Below are 8,163 nucleotides of genomic sequence, written 5' to 3' on the forward strand. Positions count from 1 at the left end.
CCTCTCTCTCAGGGAGATATCTGTACACTGAGTGATGTCTCTCAGTCCCTGTCTCTCAGGGAGATATCTGTACACTGACTGGTGTCTCTCAGTCCCTCTCTCTCAGGGAGATATCTGTACGCTGACTAGTGTCTCTCAGTCCCTCTCTCTCAGGGAGATATCTGTACACTGACTGGTGTCTCTCAGTCCCTGTCACTCAGGGAGATATATGTACACTGACTGGTGTCTCTCAGTCACTCTCTCAGGAAGGTATCTGTGCACTGATTGGTGTCTCTCAGTTCCTCTCTCTCAGGGAGATATCTGTACACTGAGTGATGTCTCTCAGTCCCTGTCTCTCAGGGAGATATCTGTACACTGACTGGTGTCTCTCAGTCCCTCTCTCTCAGGGAGATATCTGTACGCTGACTAGTGTCTCTCAGTCCCTCTCTCTCAGGGAGATATCTGTACACTGACTGGTGTCTCTCAGTCCCTCTCTCTCAGGGAGATATCTGTACACTGACTGGTGTCTCTCAGTCCCTGTCACTCAGGGAGATATATGTACACTGACTGGTGTCTCTCAGTCACTCTCTCAGGAAGGTATCTGTGCACTGATTGGTGTCTCTCAGTCCCTGTCTCTCAGGGAGATATATGTACACTGACTGGTGTCTCTCAGTCCCTGTCTCTCAGGGAGATATATGTACTCTGACTGGTGTCTCTCAGTCCCTCTCTCTAAGGGAGATATCTGTACTCTGACTGGTGTCTCACAGCCCCTGTCTCTCAGGGAGATATCTGTGCACTGAGTGGTGTCTCTCAGTCCCTCTCTCTCAGGGAGATATCTGTACACTGAGTGGTGTCTCTCAGTCCCTCTCTCTCAGGGGGATATCTGTACACTGAATGGTGTCTCTCAGTCCCTCTCTCTCAGGGAGATATCTGTACTCTGACTGGTGTCTCTCAGTCCCTCTCTCTCAGGGAGATATCTGTACTCTGACTGGTGTCTCTCAGTCCCTCTCTCTCAGGGAGATATATGTACACTGAATGGTGTCTCTCAGTCCCTCTCTCTCAGGGAGATATCTGTACTCTGACTGGTGTCTCTCAGTCCCTCTCTCTCAGGGAGATATCTGTACACTGAGTGGTGTCTCTCAGTCCCTCTCTCTCAGGGAGATATCTGTACACTGAGTGGTGTCTCTCAGTCCCTCTCTCTCAGGGAGATATCTGTACACTGAGTGGTGTCTCTCAGTCCCTCTCTCTCAGGGAGATATCTGTACACTGAGTGGTGTCTCTCAGTACCTCTCTCTCAGGGAGATATCTGTACACTGAGTGGTGTCTCTCAGTCCCTCTCTCTCAGGGAGATATCTGTACACTGAGTGGTGTCTCTCAGTCCCTCTCTCTCAGGGAGATATCTGTACACTGAGTGGTGTCTCTCAGTCCCTCTCTCTCAGGGAGATAACTGTACACTGAGTGGTGTCTCTCAGTACCTCTCTCTCAGGGAGATATCTGTACACTGACTGGTGTCTCTCAGTCCCTCTCACTCAGGGAGATATATGTACACTGAGTGGTGTCTCTCAGTCCCTCTCTCTCAGGGAGATATCTGTACTCTAACTGGTGTCTCTCAGTCCCTCTCTCTCAGGGAGATATCTGTGCACTGAGTGGTGTCTCTCAGTCCCTGTCTCTCAGGGAGATATATGTACACTGAATGGTGTCTCTCAGTCCCTCTCTCTCAGGGAGATATCTGTACACTGACTGGTGTCTCTCAGTCCCTGTCTCTCAGGGAGATACCTGTACACTGAGTGGTGTCTCACAGTCCCTCTCTCTCAGGGAGATATCTGTACACTGACTGGTGTCTCTCAGTCCCTCTCTCTCAGGGAGATATCTGTACGCTGACTGGTGTCTCTCAGTCCCTCTCTCTCAGGAAGATATCTGTACACTGAGTGGTGTCTCTCAGTCCCTCTCTCTCAGGGAGATATCTGTACACTGACTGGTGTCTCTCAGTCCCTCTCTCTCAGGGAGATATCTGTACACTGACTGGTGTCTCTCAGTCCCTGTCTCTCAGGGAGAAATCTGTACACTGAGTGGTGTCTCTCAGTCCCTCTCTCTCAGGGAGATATCTGTACACTGACTGGTGTCTCTCAGTCCCTGTCTCTCAGGGAGATATCTGTACACTGAGTGGTGTCTCTCAGTCCCTCTCTCTCAGGGAGATATCTGTACACTGAGTGGTGTCTCTCAGTCCCTCTCTCTCAGGGAGATAACTGTACACTGACTGTGGTCTCTCAGTTCCTCTCTCTCAGGGAGAAATCTGTACACTGAGTGGTGTCTCTCAGTCCCTCTCTCTCAGGGAGATATCTGTACACTGACTGGTGTCTCTCAGTCCCTCTCTCTCAGGGAGATATCTGTACACTGACTGGTGTCTCTCAGTCCCTGTCACTCAGGGAGATATATGTACACTGACTGGTGTCTCTCAGTCCCTCTCTCAGGAAGGTATCTGTACACTGAGTGGTGTCTCTCAGTCCCTCTCTCTCAGAGAGATATCTGTACACTGATTGGTGTCTCTCAGTCCCTGTCTCTCAGGGAGATATATGTACACTGATTGGTGTCTCTCAGTCCCTCTCTCTCAGGGAGATATCTGTACACTGACTGGTGTCTCTCAGTCCCTCTCTCTCAGGGAGATATCTGTACACTGAGTGGTGTCTCTCAGTCCCTGTCTCTCAGGGAGATATCTGTACACTGAGTGGTGTCTCTCAGTCCCTCTCTCTCAGGGAGATATCTGAACACTGATTGGTGTCTCTCAGTTCCTCTCTCTCAGGGAGATATCTGTACACTGAGTGATGTCTCTCAGTCCCTGTCTCTCAGGGAGATATCTGTACACTGACTGGTGTTTCTCAGTCCCTCTCTCTCAGGGAGATATCTGTACGCTGACTAGTGTCTCTCAGTCCCTCTCTCTCAGGGAGATATCTGTACACTGACTGGTGTCTCTCAGTCCCTCTCTCTCAGGGAGATATCTGTACACTGACTGGTGTCTCTCAGTCCCTGTCACTCAGGGAGATATATGTACACTGACTGGTGTCTCTCAGTCACTCTCTCAGGAAGGTATCTGTGCACTGATTGGTGTCTCTCAGTCCCTGTCTCTCAGGGAGATATATGTACACTGACTGGTGTCTCTCAGTCCCTGTCTCTCAGGGAGATATATGTACTCTGACTGGTGTCTCTCAGTCCCTCTCTCTCAGGGAGATATCTGTACTCTGACTGGTGTCTCACAGCCCCTGTCTCTCAGGGAGATATCTGTGCACTGAGTGGTGTCTCTCAGTCCCTCTCTCTCAGGGAGATATCTGTACACTGAGTGGTGTCTCTCAGTCCCTCTCTCTCAGGGAGATATCTGTACACTGAATGGTGTCTCTCAGTCCCTCTCTCTCAGGGAGATATCTGTACTCTGACTGGTGTCTCTCAGTCCCTCTCTCTCAGGGAGATATCTGTACTCTGACTGGTGTCTCTCAGTCCATCTCTCTCAGGGAGATATATGTACACTGACTGGTGTCTCTCAGTCCCTCTCTCTCAGGGAGATATCTGTACTCTGACTGGTGTCTCTCAGTCCCTCTCTCTCAGGGAGATATCTGTACACTGAGTGGTGTCTCTCAGTCCCTCTCTCTCAGGGAGATATCTGTACACTGAGTGGTGTCTCTCAGTACCTCTCTCTCAGGGAGATATCTGTACACTGAGTGGTGTCTCTCAGTCCCTCTCTCTCAGGGAGATATCTGTACACTGACTGGTGTCTCTCAGTCCCTCTCTCTCAGGGAGATATCTGTACACTGAGTGGTGTCTCACAGCCACTGTCTCTCAGGGAGATATCTGTACACTGACTGGTGTCTCTCAGTCCCTGTCTCTCAGGGAGAAATCTGTACACTGAGTGGTGTCTCTCAGTCCCTCTCTCTCAGGGAGATATCTGTACACTGAGTTGTTTTCTCTCAGTCCCTGTCTCTCAGGGAGATATCTGTGCACTGAGTGGTGTCTCACAGTCCCTCTCTCTCAGGGAGATATCTGTACACTGAGTGGTGTCTCTCAGTCCCTCTCTCTCAGGGAGATATCTGTACACTGACTGGTGTCTCTCAGTCCCTGTCTCTCAGGGAGATATCTGTACACTGAGTGGTGTCTCACAGTCCCTCTCTCTCAGGGAGATATCTGTACACTGACTGGTGTCTCTCAGTCCCTCTCTCTCAGGAAGATATCTGTACACTGAGTGGTGTCTCTCAGTCCCTCTCTCTCAGGGAGATATCTGTACACTGACTGGTGTCTCTCAGTCCCTCTCTCTCAGGGAGATATCTGTACACTGACTGGTGTCTCTCAGTCCCTGTCTCTCAGGGAGAAATCTGTACACTGAGTGGTGTCTCACAGTCCCTCTCTCTCAGGGAGATATCTCAACACTGACTGGTGTCTCTCAGTCCCTGTCTCTCAGGGAGATATCTGTACACTGAGTGGTGTCTCTCAGTCCCTCTCTCTCAGGGAGATATCTGTACACTGAGTGGTGTCTCTCAGTCCCTCTCTCTCAGGGAGATAACTGTACACTGACTGGTGTCTCTCAGTTCCTCTCTCTCAGGGAGAAATCTGTACACTGAGTGGTGTCTCTCAGTCCCTCTCTCTCAGGGAGATATCTGTACACTGACTGGTGTCTCTCAGTCCCTCTCTCTCAGGGAGATATCTGTACACTGACTGGTGTCTCTCAGTCCCTGTCACTCAGGGAGATATATGTACACTGACTGGTGTCTCTCAGTCCCTCTCTCAGGAAGGTATCTGTACACTGAGTGGTGTCTCTCAGTCCCTCTCTCTCAGAGAGATATCTGTACACTGATTGGTGTCTCTCAGTCCCTGTCTCTCAGGGAGATATATGTACACTGATTGGTGTCTCTCAGTCCCTCTCTCTCAGGGAGATATCTGTACACTGACTGGTGTCTCTCAGTCCCTCTCTCTCAGGGAGATATCTGTACACTGAGTGGTGTCTCTCAGTCCCTGTCTCTCAGGGAGATATCTGTACACTGAGTGGTGTCTCTCAGTCCCTCTCTCTCAGGGAGATATCTGAACACTGATTGGTGTCTCTCAGTTCCTCTCTCTCAGGGAGATATCTGTACACTGAGTGATGTCTCTCAGTCCCTGTCTCTCAGGGAGATATCTGTACACTGACTGGTGTCTCTCAGTCCCTCTCTCTCAGGGAGATATCTGTACGCTGACTAGTGTCTCTCAGTCCCTCTCTCTCAGGGAGATATCTGTACACTGACTGGTGTCTCTCAGTCCCTCTCTCTCAGGGAGATATCTGTACACTGACTGGTGTCTCTCAGTCCCTGTCACTCAGGGAGATATATGTACACTGACTGGTGTCTCTCAGTCACTCTCTCAGGAAGGTATCTGTGCACTGATTGGTGTCTCTCAGTCCCTGTCTCTCAGGGAGATATATGTACACTGACTGGTGTCTCTCAGTCCCTGTCTCTCAGGGAGATATATGTACTCTGACTGGTGTCTCTCAGTCCCTCTCTCTCAGGGAGATATCTGTACTCTGACTGGTGTCTCACAGCCCCTGTCTCTCAGGGAGATATCTGTGCACTGAGTGGTGTCTCTCAGTCCCTCTCTCTCAGGGAGATATCTGTACACTGAGTGGTGTCTCTCAGTCCCTCTCTCTCAGGGAGATATCTGTACACTGAATGGTGTCTCTCAGTCCCTCTCTCTCAGGGAGATATCTGTACTCTGACTGGTGTCTCTCAGTCCCTGTCTCTCAGGGAGATATCTGTACACTGAGTGGTGTCTCACAGTCCCTCTCTCTCAGGGAGATATCTGTACACTGAGTGGTGTCTCTCAGTCCCTCTCTCTCAGGGAGATATCTGTACACTGACTGGTGTCTCTCAGTCCCTGTCTCTCAGGGAGATATCTGTACACTGACTGGTGTCTCTCAGTCCCTGTCTCTCAGGGAGATATCTGTACACTGAGTGGTGTCTCTCAGTCCCTCTCTCTCAGGGAGATATCTGTACTCTGACTGGTGTCTCTCAGTCATTGTCTCTGAGGGAGATATCTGTACACTGAGTGGTGTCTCTCAGTCCCTGTCTCTCAGGGAGATATCTGTACACTGAGTGGTTTCTCACAGTCCCTCTCTCTCAGGGAGATATCTGTACACTGAGTCGTGTCTCTCAGTCCCTCTCTCTCAGGGAGATATCTGTACACTGACTGGTGTCTCTCAGTCCCTGTCTGTCAGGGAGATATCTGTACACTGAGTGGTGTCTCACAGTCCCTCTCTCTCAGGGAGATATCTGTACGCTGACTGGTGTCTCTCAGTCCCTCTCTCTCAGGAAGATATCTGTACACTGAGTGGTGTCTCTCAGTCCCTCTCTCTCAGGGAGATATCTGTACACTGACTGGTGTCTCTCAGTCCCTCTCTCTCAGGGAGATATCTGTACACTGACTGGTGTCTCTCAGTCCCTGTCTCTCAGGGAGAAATCTGTACACTGAGTGGTGTCTCTCAGTCCCTCTCTCTCAGGGAGATATCTGTACACTGACTGGTGTCTCTCAGTCCCTGTCTCTCAGGGAGATATCTGTACACTGAGTGGTGTCTCTCAGTCCCTCTCTCTCAGGGAGATATCTGTACACTGAGTGGTGTCTCTCAGTCCCTCTCTCTCAGGGAGATAACCGTACACTGACTGGTGTCTCTCAGTTCCTCTCTCTCAGGGAGAAATCTGTACACTGAGTGGTGTCTCTCAGTCCCTCTCTCTCAGGGAGATATCTGTACACTGACTGGTGTCTCTCAGTCCCTCTCTCTCAGGGAGATATCTGTACACTGACTGGTGTCTCTCAGTCCCTGTCAATCAGGGAGATATATGTACACTGACTGGTGTCTCTCAGTCCCTCTCTCAGGAAGGTATCTGTACACTGAGTGGTGTCTCTCAGTCCCTCTCTCTCAGAGAGATATCTGTACACTGATTGGTGTCTCTCAGTCCCTGTCTCTCAGGGAGATATATGTACACTGATTGGTGTCTCTCAGTCCCTCTCTCTCAGGGAGATATCTGTACACTGACTGGTGTCTCTCAGTCCCTCTCTCTCAGGGAGATATCTGTACACTGAGTGGTGTCTCTCAGTCCCTGTCTCTCAGGGAGATATCTGTACACTGAGTGGTGTCTCTCAGTCCCTCTCTCTCAGGGAGATATCTGAACACTGATTGGTGTCTCTCAGTTCCTCTCTCTCAGGGAGATATCTGTACACTGAGTGATGTCTCTCAGTCCCTGTCTCTCAGGGAGATATCTGTACACTGACTGGTGTCTCTCAGTCCCTCTCTCTCAGGGAGATATCTGTACGCTGACTAGTGTCTCTCAGTCCCTCTCTCTCAGGGAGATATCTGTACACTGACTGGTGTCTCTCAGTCCCTGTCACTCAGGGAGATATATGTACACTGACTGGTGTCTCTCAGTCACTCTCTCAGGAAGGTATCTGTGCACTGATTGGTGTCTCTCAGTCCCTGTCTCTCAGGGAGATATATGTACACTGACTGGTGTCTCTCAGTCCCTGTCTCTCAGGGAGATATATGTACTCTGACTGGTGTCTCTCAGTCCCTCTCTCTCAGGGAGATATCTGTACTCTGACTGGTGTCTCACAGCCCCTGTCTCTCAGGGAGATATCTGTGCACTGGGTGGTGTCTCTCAGTCCCTCTCTCTCAGGGAGATATCTGTACACTGAGTGGTGTCTCTCAGTCCCTCTCTCTCAGGGAGATATCTGTACACTGAATGGTGTCTCTCAGTCCCTCTCTCTCAGGGAGATATCTGTACTCTGACTGGTGTCTCTCAGTCCCTCTCTCTCAGGGAGATATCTGTACTCTGACTGGTGTCTCTCAGTCCCTCTCTCTCAGGGAGATATATGTACACTGAATGGTGTCTCTCAGTCCCTCTCTCTCAGGGAGATATCTGTACTCTGACTGGTGTCTCTCAGTCCCTCTCTCTCAGGGAGATATCTGTACACTGAGTGGTGTCTCTCAGTCCCTCTCTCTCAGGGAGATATCTGTACACTGAGTGGTGTCTCTCAGTCCCTCTCTCTCAGGGAGATATCTGTACACTGAGTCTTGTCTCTCAGTCCCTCTCTCTCAGGGAGATATCTGTACACTGAGTGGTGTCTCTCAGTACCTCTCTCTCAGGGAGATATCTGTACACTGAGTGGTGTCTCTCAGTC

This window comes from Heterodontus francisci, chromosome 14 (assembly GCF_036365525.1).
Source record: "Heterodontus francisci isolate sHetFra1 chromosome 14, sHetFra1.hap1, whole genome shotgun sequence".
Classification (NCBI taxonomy): domain Eukaryota; kingdom Metazoa; phylum Chordata; class Chondrichthyes; order Heterodontiformes; family Heterodontidae; genus Heterodontus; species Heterodontus francisci.